The following is a 12974-nucleotide window of genomic DNA, read 5'->3' on the forward strand; positions in this document are numbered from 1 at the left end:
ATAAAACGATACTTAAGGGATTATTAAATATAAAGAAAGTATTTAAAAATATACTGAATAGTTTATAAATCATTTCACGTTATTTAATAAAGATTTAACTATTCAAAGAGCAATTATAGGATACCAAATCCTGTTTTGATTATTTGATTAAGGTGTCTCCATTCATTGGACCTTATTCAGAAATATTTTGTATTTAAGGTTTTTTATTAATTCATTGAACCTTAATTAGAAATACTTTGTACTTAAGATTTTATCAATTCATTGAAACTTATACAGAGATGTTTTATTTATAAGATTTTATCAATTCATTGAATCCCTCTTAGATTATTATGAGACCTTAGATATTTAATATCTTCGGACTTCTAAAAACTTATTTAAAAATAGACATAGTTCCCAAGGGTACTTTCTAAATTATTCAAAACTCTTGAAAGAGATTAATCATTTGAAACGTATCAAAACCTTAGGGAACTTAGTCTAGAAGCATAAGAGTTTTGCTTCCTCGTTCAATAAAGAACAAGTGAGTAATATATGTGTCACCCTACTACAGATAGGGATTTGAAAATGATTTTAAATTCAAAACTCCGACAACTCCCAAAGATCAATTGAGTTAAAAGTGATGAATAAAACATTTTATTTACAGGTCAACTTTTAACGACCTATTCCTTCGAAAAAGGATTTTGAGCAAAAGATATAAATGTTTTGGGACTGGAATGTGGCCTGCCCGGCACGGAGTGGTATCGGGCAGTGACCAGGCGCGGAGTGACGCATTATGCAAGCGCGGAGTGGCGCATTGTACGGTTATATGGTCTATGTGACCATTGACTTTCGGACTTGCACGGCAATGGGCAACCACCGTGTAGTGTCTTGATGAGCCCAAAGGCGGCTAGGTTTGTATTCCTTCTACTAGTAGAGAAAATTTCGTATTCGGCTGATCACCGATACGTGGTTTATTCCAGTATAGTCCCTTTCTTCCATTTTGGAAAAACTGTTGTGAAATATACAACAGAGAGCCGATAAGGCTGAGTTTTAAACAAGGATATTGATGAATATATATCAAATCCATTTGAGAAATCTGCCGATAAGTCTGTGTTTAAATAAGGATGTTGATGATTATATATCAAATCCATTTGAGAAATCTGCCGATAAGGCTGAGTTTTAAATTGGGATGTTGACGAATATATATCACACCCATATGAGAATCTTGGTTCGAGTAACATCTTGAGATTTTGAAATAAAATGAGTACGAGTATAAAATGATTTTGAGAAAGAGATGAATACAAGTATTCAGTGGATATACTATTGTAGTTGATTTTGAGAATATTATAAATTTGATAAGCTTATAAACTTTCGGAACGCTTTGGAGATACAAAGTATAATTATTGGTTTTATTTATCCTTACATACTTAATTATGGGGATATATACCTTGCTGAGCTTTAATGCTCACCCTTGCTTTTATATATCATATCACAACAGACTACCAGCATGGATCAGACCAGGACTGCTGTCCTTAGGCGGGTAAGGAACGCTCGTGAGTTCCGTAGGCTTTTTGTGCGCCAGCCCCGTCAGGTAGATAAGTGGAAATGATTTATTTGATAATGTTTCCAAGCATATAACCTGTGTGTATGTGAGTTTGAATAAAAGGTCGAGTAATATTGTGAAAAGAGAATTATTTAATTAATAAGTGATCGTAACGACCCGAATTCACGACCTTGGATTTGGGGGTGTTACAGAAATGGTATCAGAGCCAAAGGTTATAAGTCTTGGAAACAGTAAGAGTAAAGACTGAGGATCTAAAAGTTAACAAGAACTCTCATCGAGTTCGTAGTCGGATTACTATGGAGTAGTCGCGACGGTAGTACCCAAGGGGACCTTAGCCTTAAGAGTTGAGGCATTGGTTGAGTTATTAACAGTCGATTGAAAAGCCAACATTAAGGGAAGAGAATGAGTTGTAGCACTCAGAGAAAAGATTGCTAAGAGTTATTTGCAAAAGAGAGTCCATTGGTTGAGCCGATAGAGTTTGTTGATGGACTACCAGGAGTTATGTTGAAGTGTTTATGTGAAGTGTTATACGGAAATTGATGGAATCGTTTAAGATCGATAGAATGAGGAAAGGAGAAAATTGTACATGATTTTTTTATAATGTTGATATAGAAGTGGAGCTAAGTCTCCGGAGAAAGCGGGATGAAGACGATACCCCAATACCATGGGTTGATTGGAAAACCCGAGTCTTGCCACTCATAACTCTTTATAGAGTGTCCTTGAGGAGACATATTAGGCAAGAATCAAGATGCTTAATTCTTTTACTATTAAGGTTATTACGTTACCTGAATTGGTTGAAAGTATTGTTCCGATAATAAGGGTTCAATACATGACGAACATCGATTCTACCAAGAAGGGTATTCGCTATACCATTGAGGAATCTATGTCCTATAAGGAAGATTTTAGCGTGTCCCAAGATGAGAATGCTATGCGATAATACGAAATCATTTCATCCGTTAAGCCATTATGGTTCGGCACGGAAAGCGAGAATCGACAGAATAATTTTTGAAAAGTTTCATGCTCCTGCAATCAACGCAGCAAGCTCCGAACTTCTGGAGGAGAAGACCAATAAGTCTGACGCAGAATTCCAAGAGTGGGATGTCACTAGGAGCTACGTGTATATTCTCGACAGGATGTCGTCTTTTGTTAACGCATCAAATCAGGTGCGTGGGCACAACGTTGCGAGTAACTAAAGAGGAATGAAGAATGTATTTGTGACAAAGCGAGTTATTAAGCGACTTTAACATGAGTAGAGACGTGAATATTGTTATATTGGTGATCTTTTATATTAGCATCAAGATGCCACCCCGACATATTTGGAAACTAGAGCAAACCCTGCTGAATTGGTAAACCAAAATTACCAAGAACACGAGGAAGTTGAATATAATGAATTCGGCTTAGAGTATTACAATGAAGAAGAAACTATGGATACTAACGAGGGGGAAGGCCAGAGAGGAAACCCCATGGACCAAATTATGAATCTTCTTCGAGAGAATTTAAATTGTCACCCTCAACCCAGGTGGATCATGTTCCAGTTACTAATATCTTTAAGGCCTTTAAGTGGTTAAAACCCCCAGAAATTTCAAGGGACTGCTAACCTATTAAGGCCAGAGCTTGGCTGAAAGAAATGGATAAGAGCTTTGAGATAGTGCCCATAGAAGAGACGCAAAAGACTGTGTTCACCAATTATATGTTAAAAGGAGAAGCAAATTATTAGTGGGAACCTAAAGGAACCCTAGAGACTGATGTGATTATCACATGGGGAAAAGAATTTCCCAGGTTTAAGGAGGCTCAGATGGAGTTGAAGTTTCTAGAGATTAAGTAAGATAAGATGTCAGTGACTGTGAACAAAGCCAAATTTATTGAACTGTCGAGATTCGTGCCGGAGTTTGTGAACACGAAAGAGAAAAAGGCGAGGAGATTTCAGCAAGGGCTGAAACAAAGGATTCAGGACCGAGTGTCATTACTTGAGATAACAGACTATGTGCAAAAAGGCCTCGATTGTAGAGGCAGAGAGTGAGCAAAGTCAAAAAGAGGAAGAGAGCAAGAAGAGGAGTTCGGAAGCCAAGGCGGCAGAGCGATAAACAGAAGTTTCCGATTAGGACTGAGAGGGGAGTGGTGTCCCAACCCGCAGTGGGTACCAGGTTCGCCACTACCGTAGCTGGCGGAAATAGCTTTAGCGAACCGCTAAGCAAGAGTATCGCCCAGGGAGGTGGTCAATATAAGACGACGTTTCATAACCAGTTTCGGTCACCCCTACCGGATCATAAGTCATGTGGGGAGAAATATCCCGGGGTATGTAATTGGGAAAAGAGCTACTGAGGTGCTTTAATTGCAACCAACTAGGACATTATTCTAGCAACTGCCCCAACCCAGCTAGGGCGTGATAGCAGGTAACCTTTTACTCAATTTGGTAACTGCAAATATTCTGTTTAATTCTGAAGCAACTAAGTATTTTATATCGCGAGATTTTTGGCCAAGTTAAAACTTAATGTGATTCCAACGCGAGAATTATTGCGAATAGAAATAGTGAATCGAGAGGTTGTTCCAATTAATGAGATTCATCTAATCTGCAAGTGGGAACTAGGAGGGAAGGGCTTTAAGTTGGACTTAATTCCTTTCAGGCTGAGAGAATTTGGTGTGGTCTTAAAAATGGATTGGTTGTCGAGCAATGGTGCTCAGATTGATTATAAAGGAAAGAAAGTTAAAATCTGAATGCCTAACGACAAGAAAATTCTGATTAAGGGTCAGCGTCAGACCCATAAATTTTTTAATATTGCTCAAGCAAAGCAATTATTAAGGAAAGATAGCAAAGCGTATTTAGCATACGTGGAGGGTACCAAGAGAGAAGCCCCGATGTACGTGACATACCAGTTGTTAACGAGTTTGAGGATGTGTTTTCCAAAGACCTTTCAGGATTATCACCTGACCGAGAGATAGAATTCGCTATCGAATTAGCATCAGGAACGGCATCAGTTTCAAAAAGCCCCATATAGGCTAGCCCCGGTTGAAATGAAAGAATTGACTTCACAGTTGCAAGTTCTGTTGAGTAAAGGAATGATGAGACCTAATGTGTCACCATGAGGCACACCAATGTTGTTTGTCAAAAAGAAGGATGGTAGTATGCCATTGTGCACAGAGTATAGGGAACTGAATAAGCTGACTATTAAGAACAGATACCCTCTCTCTAGAATTGACGATTCGTTTGACCAACTTGAAGGAGTGGTACACTTTTTGAAAATCGATCTAAGAATGGGATATCACCAACTGAAGATTAAAACAGGGGACAAATACCGTATTTCGCACGAGGTATGGACATTATGAGTTCTTGGTGACGTCGTTCAGGCCAATGAATGCCCCAGTAGCTTTCATGGACTTTGTGAATCGAGTGTTTAAAAAGTATTTGGACGTGTGCGTCATTATTTTTTTATTGATAATATTTTAGTCTATTCTAAAACGGAAGAAGAACATGCGGAATATATGAGGATAGTGGTAGAAGCATTGAGAAGAGAAAAGTTGTTTGCCAAATTCTCAAGGTGCGAATTCTGGCAAAATGAAGTTCAGATTTTAGGAAAATTGATGAGCAGTGAAGGAGTGTTAGTTGACCCTACCAATGTTGAGGCAATATTCCAATGAGAAAGAATAACCACACCTACAAAAGTAGGAACTTTTTGGGAATTAACCGGTTTTATGAGAGGTTCGTACGGGATTTCGCTAAGATATCAGGACCTTTGATTAGGCCTACTTGCAAAACGGAAAAGGTTGTGTGGAATGAAAAATGTGAGGAAAGTTTTCAGGAATTGAAAAGAAGTTTGGTAATATCCCTCGTGCTGGCATTGCCCGATGGAAAGGGTGATTTGTGATCTATAGTGATGCGTCACATAAAGGATTAGGATGCATGCTCATGCAGCATGGGAAAGTGGTTTCTTATGCCTTATGGAAGCTGAAGGAATATGAAGTAAGATACCCTACTCATGAATTAGAATTAGCAGCAATAGTTTTGCTTTGAAAAATTGGAGACAATATTCATACAGAGAAAATTGTGAGATCTACACTGACCATAAGAGCCGTAAGTATATATTTACTCAGAAAGAACTCAACAGGAGACAGAGGAGATGGTTAGAGTTAATGAAAGACTATGTCGGTGAGATTTTATATCACCCAGGGAAGGCCAATGTGGTGGCCGGTGCCCTTAGTAGTAAATAGAGACTCAAGATGTTGACAACGCCGGAGGAACTAGTGAGAGAACTCGAGGAGATGGAGATAGAGGTGAAGTCACTGGTAAAGGGACTGATGGACTAATTGAGATCAAATTAGAACCGGAATTGTTAGAAAAGATGGGACATTATCAGGAAGAGAAGATGAATGAAGAGCGAGAATCTTTGACTGAGAAGAAGTCAAATGTGAGAAAGATGAGAAGGGAATTATGAGGTATGCGAACCGGATTTGGATTCCGAATGTTCGAGAATTAAAAGATGAAATTTTACGCGAAGGACATAATTCTAGATATTCAATTCATCCTGGAGGTACCAAGATGTACCGAGATCCAAAGGAATATTATTGATGACCTAACATGAAAAAAGACGTGGCCAATTGGGTCAGTAAGTGTTTGACCTGTTAAAGAGTGAAGGTGGAACATCAGCGACCGAGGGGACTCCTACAACCCTTAGGAATTCCGATGTGAAAGTGGGAACAAATAGCCATGGATTCTATGGTAGGATTTCCCCGAGCTAAGGCTAACCGTGATGCAATATGAGTAATTATATATCGACTGACCAAGTCAGCATACTTTCTTCCAATCAAGAAAACCTACATGGTGGATAGATTAGCAGAGCTATACATCAAGGAAATTGTGATAAGACATGGAGTCTCTGTAGCTATCGTATCTGACAGAGATCCCCGATTCAACTCCAGATTTTTTTGAGGAGCTTTCAGGAATGCTTATGAACCAAACTGAATGTGAGTACTGCATACCATCCCCAAACCGATGGACAAAGTGAGTGAATCATTCAGACATTGGAGTACATGTTGAGAAATTTTGTAATTGATTTTTAAGGTTATTGAGATGAACACCTATCTTTGACAGAGTTTGCCTACAATCATAGTTATCATGCGAGTATAGAAATGACCCCACATGAGGCGCTGTATGGTCGGAGGTGCCATTCACCCTTGTACTGGGATGAAGTTGGTGAAAGAAAGTTGCTAGGTCCCGACTTGGTGTAAAGAACGAGGGACATAGTTGAGTTGATCAGAGGATGCTTAGCGGTAGCCCAAGACCGACAGCGTAAATATGCCGACTTAGCACGAAAAGACAGAGAGTATGAAGTGGGTGACCAGGTATTTTTGAAAGTGTCACCATGGGAAGGACTGATGAGATTTGGAAAGAAAGGGAAGTTGAGTTCCCGATATATGGGTCCTTTAAGATTTTGTGACAAATAGAACCGTGGCATACGAATTGGCTTTACCTCCAAACCTTCAACAGGTTCATAGTGTTTTTCATGTGCCAATGTTGAGAAAGTATAATGCGGATACCAAGAATATAGTGAAACATGAGTAAGTACTAGATCTGTCCTACATTGAGCAACCAGTTGAAATCATTGGTTGAAAAGAGCAAGTACTCAGGGACAAAAGTGTCAAGCTATTCAGAGTCTTATTGAGACATCCCAAGGTCGAGGAGTCGACTTGGGAATTAGAGAGCCACCTGCGAGAAAGGTACCCCCATCTATTTGTGAGTTGATTCCGGGACGGAATCCTTTCAAGGGGGGGAGACTGTAAGAACCCTGATTTTTGTAATATTTTAAAACTTCTGTGAATAGTAACTTGAGCTAATTAAGTAATACGTATGGGGATCATCATAAAATGAATAGTGGAATTTTGAGAATCCGAGATCATAGTCTTGTTTATCGAGGAAAAATAAGTGAATGTAAAAGCCGACGGAATTCGAAGATTCACAATTATACTACGTGTTTTCGTATCCGTAAAGAATGGCGTAGAACCGGGAATACTACGTGAAATAAATAATATATCAAGGTGTTTCTATGATCAAGAGAAGGAATGGAATTGGTTATAGGATTATAAGCGATAAAAGAAATCGCTACGAAACAAGTCGTTATACGTGGAAACTATCGGAATGGGACGACGATTGCGTTTACGATAAATAAACGAATGAGAAATTAAATCCCATGCAAGTTGGCCATGCATAACCAAGTCCTAACTAGTAGTTAGGAGTGTAACTAGATGATTAGAAGCTAACTAGAATAGTTAGTGGAATAGTGTTGAATAGTGATGGGAGACAAACAAGTACACAAGACATACTTCTCCCTTTTCTCACTTCACCACGCCAAATTATTGTCAAATCTGCTGCATACATCCCATATATTCATTATACACTCCCACACTTTAGCCACAAAAGAAAACAACCCCTTTTCTCTCACTTAAAGCTCTCCCATTTTTCATTCCAGCAGTTCGGATTTTCTGAGCAAGGGAGAAAGAAAAATTCATAACTCAAAATATACTCATTCAAATATCATGAAATTTTTACCATAGCTTTTCTATATCATGGGTAAGCTTCGTACCAAATTTCAGCCTCAAATTAATTTTTTTCAATTTTATAAAAATGTTTGAATGAGGTGCTGAAAGGTAACTCCGAAATTTTAACTTGTTTCTTGGTTTTGTTTCTTAAGGATCTAGCCCTTCTAAGTGTTTTCTAAGCAAACCAAGCCTCAATCATCCTAGCACTAACCTTCCTAGTGTCCAAGAAGGTATAACTTTCAACCCTTTAAGGTTTTATGGTTGGATTTAAGAGTTATGTTTGTTGTAGTGTTAAGATCCAAAGGATTGCGTTTGTTTGAGTTTGTATTGATTATGTTCTTGCTAAATGCTTGAGATGTTGAGTTGTAATCCATGTATGTGGTACTAGATAGAGCATATAAGGTTCATGTGGGTGGATCTTGAGAAGTACTTGTGTTTATGATGGTTATAGGTAGTGATTGTGTTAAGATCAAGTAGTAGAAATTGAGTTTGGGCATTCTTGCACTTGATCTGTTTTCTGCAGGACATTCGGCCATGAAAATGGTTATAATTTGAAAACCACTGGCCATGACTAGATAGATATTGTTTTTTTGTTTCTATACATGTGTAGATCATCATGAGGAGATTTACGGTTTAGGAGTTATGGTCGTTTTAGTGTAAAACATTTCTGCGATTAGCCAACTGCACTTAAGTCCACTTGCATGGTGATTTTGAAGGACTTAAAATAATTCCGAGATTCTGGAAAACTTATGAAAAATGGATATGACAGTAGAGAAGACTGTCCAAAAAGAAATTTGAGAAAATATTAATTTTTCGATTTTATAAAAATGTTTTGGTAAAGTGAGCGCAAGCGAGAAACGCATACAAACCTAGTTTTGACGCGCATTTTCTCACGTTCGAGCTTAAAACTCGAAATGGACTTTCTAAAGCGAACGATCGATTTCCAAACTCGACCATGTTATAAAGTGAGAATATAAGTGTTGAGAATGTGACGATCGGAGATTCGTTATACTTGAGTAGTTGCAAAAGTTGCTTAATAAGAGCGAGACGTTAATCGCGTACTAACTTAGACCGTTGGTTCTTGTTTATAGATCGCCAACCAAACACCAGAGACCATACCACTTCGATTACTTGAGGCAAGTTTTCGAAACCCTATCTCATACTATCCATGCTATATATATACTGTTGTGATATTGATGGTATGATTTACAGTTCAAATATATATGCTTGTCTATGATATCAATGCATACGAATTCTGCGATTGTTTACGAAAACAAATTTCGTTTTACACGAGTATGAGAAATTGAAACGTATTTCAAATATAATATAGGATAATGGGAGTCGGAAATATTTTAATAACGATTTAATTCCGGAGAGAGCCGAATGGGAAAGATTTCTATTTCGATAAACAAAGTACGTTCGCGTAATTTATATATCAAGCGAACGATTGAGATTTTGACTTAAACTTCGAGAAATATTGGTTTATTCATTTAAGGGACACCCTTACTTGATTGATTATTTTATAAAACGATACTTAAGGGATTATTAAATATAAAGAAAGTATTTAAAAATATACTGAATAGTTTATAAATCATTTCACGTTATTTAATAAAGATTTAACTATTCAAAGAGCAATTATAGGATACCAAATCCTGTTTTGATTATTTGATTAAGGTGTCTCCATTCATTGGACCTTATTCAGAAATATTTTGTATTTAAGGTTTTTTATTAATTCATTGAACCTTAATTAGAAATACTTTGTACTTAAGATTTTATCAATTCATTGAAACTTATACAGAGATGTTTTATTTATAAGATTTTATCAATTCATTGAATCCCTCTTAGATTATTATGAGACCTTAGATATTTAATATCTTCGGACTTCTAAAAACTTATTTAAAAATAGACATAGTTCCCAAGGGTACTTTCTAAATTATTCAAAACTCTTGAAAGAGATTAATCATTTGAAACGTATCAAAACCTTAGGGAACTTAGTCTAGAAGCATAAGAGTTTTGCTTCCTCGTTCAATAAAGAACAAGTGAGTAATATATGTGTCACCCTACTACAGATAGGGATTTGAAAATGATTTTAAATTCAAAACTCCGACAACTCCCAAAGATCAATTGAGTTAAAAGTGATGAATAAAACATTTTATTTACAGGTCAACTTTTAACGACCTATTCCTTCGAAAAAGGATTTTGAGCAAAAGATATAAATGTTTTGGGACTGGAATGTGGCCTGCCCGGCACGGAGTGGTATCGGGCAGTGACCAGGCGCGGAGTGACGCATTATGCAAGCGCGGAGTGGCGCATTGTACGGTTATATGGTCTATGTGACCATTGACTTTCGGACTTGCACGGCAATGGGCAACCACCGTGTAGTGTCTTGATGAGCCCAAAGGCGGCTAGGTTTGTATTCCTTCTACTAGTAGAGAAAATTTCGTATTCGGCTGATCACCGATACGTGGTTTATTCCAGTATAGTCCCTTTCTTCCATTTTGGAAAAACTGTTGTGAAATATACAACAGAGAGCCGATAAGGCTGAGTTTTAAACAAGGATATTGATGAATATATATCAAATCCATTTGAGAAATCTGCCGATAAGGCTGTGTTTAAATAAGGATGTTGATGATTATATATCAAATCCATTTGAGAAATCTGCCGATAAGGCTGAGTTTTAAATTGGGATGTTGACGAATATATATCACACCCATATGAGAATCTTGGTTCGAGTAACATCTTGAGATTTTGAAATAAAATGAGTACGAGTATAAAATGATTTTGAGAAAGAGATGAATACAAGTATTCAGTGGATATACTATTGTAGTTGATTTTGAGAATATTATAAATTTGATAAGCTTATAAACTTTCGGAACGCTTTGGAGATACAAAGTATAATTATTGGTTTTATTTATCCTTACATACTTAATTATGGGGATATATACCTTGCTGAGCTTTAATGCTCACCCTTGCTTTTATATATCATATCACAACAGACTACCAGCATGGATCAGACCAGGACTGCTGTCCTTAGGCGGGTAAGGAACGCTCGTGAGTTCCGTAGGCTTTTTGTGCGCCAGCCCCGTCAGGTAGATAAGTGGAAATGATTTATTTGATAATGTTTCCAAGCATATAACCTGTGTGTATGTGAGTTTGAATAAAAGGTCGAGTAATATTGTGAAAAGAGAATTATTTAATTAATAAGTGATCGTAACGACCCGAATTCACGACCTTGGATTTGGGGGTGTTACAAACATTCTGACCATAGCATGACTTAAGTTACCATAGATTACTTAGCCTCCAAGTTGTACTTTCTATGTAAGAGCTTAGCTCTCCTGTAATAATCTAACAAGCAATATATTACTTTCCTCTATGATATACACTGCAGTTCATATATACTTCAATTTCTTCCTTTCTATCTATCATATATATACCACCCACTTCTAAGATGGTATCAGAGCATGGTTAGATAGTAAAGAAGAGTTTGTTTTACCGGAAGCTTGTGGTTATTTTAAGGAAATCCCAAATACTGCCCAAGTGCCCAGATTTTGTTTTATGAACACATGAAACAATTTCTGATTAAAACACAAACCAAAATCTATCCAGCTATAGACAACCACTATACATCCAACCAGTCCTTTAGACACAAAATTTCACTAAATGTGAAAATATTTGGTTGTATAATAGAATTAGCATTGTAGTTGAAGTTCTATTTTAGAACCAAAATACACTTTTTGGTCTCAAATTATAGCAATAGCTATAGTCATTTTAACTTTAGCACTGGACTTGCTCTAAATATGCTATTAAAATTCAACAAACTACTTATTCTATTTATAGATCTGGAATTTTCTAGTAACTTGTTCAACATATATCACAGTAACATTTAACAAGTTTTAACACATAATCGAAATCGTCATTTTTTTTCAATTTATATGTTCAACAATGATTCAAAAGAATATATTAGTTTTTTACCTTTCTCAACAGATTTTTCAGCAATATGTCGATTTTTTTTGAATTTCACCCCATTTTTTATGTTCGATGACCAAAAAATGCTTCATCGACTACAACGACGAACAAAACTATGATTATCGTGTACAAATATAACGAGAAGTTCTTCGATTGTTGGCTGAGTAGTTAGAGTTTTGTTCGAAGTTGAATCGCCACAATGTGACACTGAGAGAAATGAGAATATCAGTATCGCTGTGTGTGATTGTGTGTATTGGTGGTTATTTAACCTTTTAATCTCAGCCCTCCAGTTTTTCAGATTTAATGGTTTTAAAGAGGGTCCATTGGTTTTAAAGAGGGTGCAAGAGCATGTCCAAAAGTGTCATAAACTAGAGTCCTAAACTAAAATTTGATATAGTTCGGGAAAATAAGTGCTCCAATATTGTTTTTAACTAAACCAATAATGTTCTTGATATATAGGTGTTTACCGAGGGGCCTCATTTGGAAGAAGTTCAGGCAAAGGCACAAAAAGATGGATTCCTTTTAATGCTCATCATGCGGTATTGGATAATGAGTCGTTTTCTTCATCAGGGATGATGATTACCGCAGGACATAATACTTTTCGTCAGTTAATGTCTCAACGTCACTCTTCCAACTCCCATAGCCAATTATGCTCATGCAGGTATAACTTGTCATTTTATCTTCAATAAATGTCCAACATCATGGATCATTGATTGGAGCTTCATCACATATGACTAAAAATTCTAGTTTCTTAGAGTCATATCACGATAAAACTGGTAACATATGTGTTGATGATGGAGGCTTTGCACCTATTTAGGGAACGGGCGCTTCTCTTTGTTTCCCATCATTACCACTATCTAATGTTTTACATGTTCCTTCATTATCAGCAAATTATTATTTATTCCCCGTATTACTGAAAATCTTAATTGTTCAGTAA

General features: G+C 36.9%; 1 long non-coding RNA gene across 12 annotated transcripts in view; it reads left to right on the forward strand.

Annotated features, from left to right (window-relative positions):
* LOC141670725 (uncharacterized) overlaps positions 1–12974 on the forward strand; it is a 33919-nt gene that overhangs the window by 14583 nt on the left and 6362 nt on the right. For all 12 annotated transcript variants that reach the window (XR_012554708.1, XR_012554715.1, XR_012554717.1 and 9 more), the window contains one exon: positions 12497–12698. This is a non-coding gene — a long non-coding RNA (uncharacterized LOC141670725). The remainder of the gene's footprint in view (positions 1–12496; positions 12699–12974) is intronic.

Source organism: Apium graveolens, chromosome 1 (assembly GCF_009905375.1).
Source record: "Apium graveolens cultivar Ventura chromosome 1, ASM990537v1, whole genome shotgun sequence".
Taxonomy (NCBI): Eukaryota; Viridiplantae; Streptophyta; class Magnoliopsida; order Apiales; family Apiaceae; genus Apium; species Apium graveolens.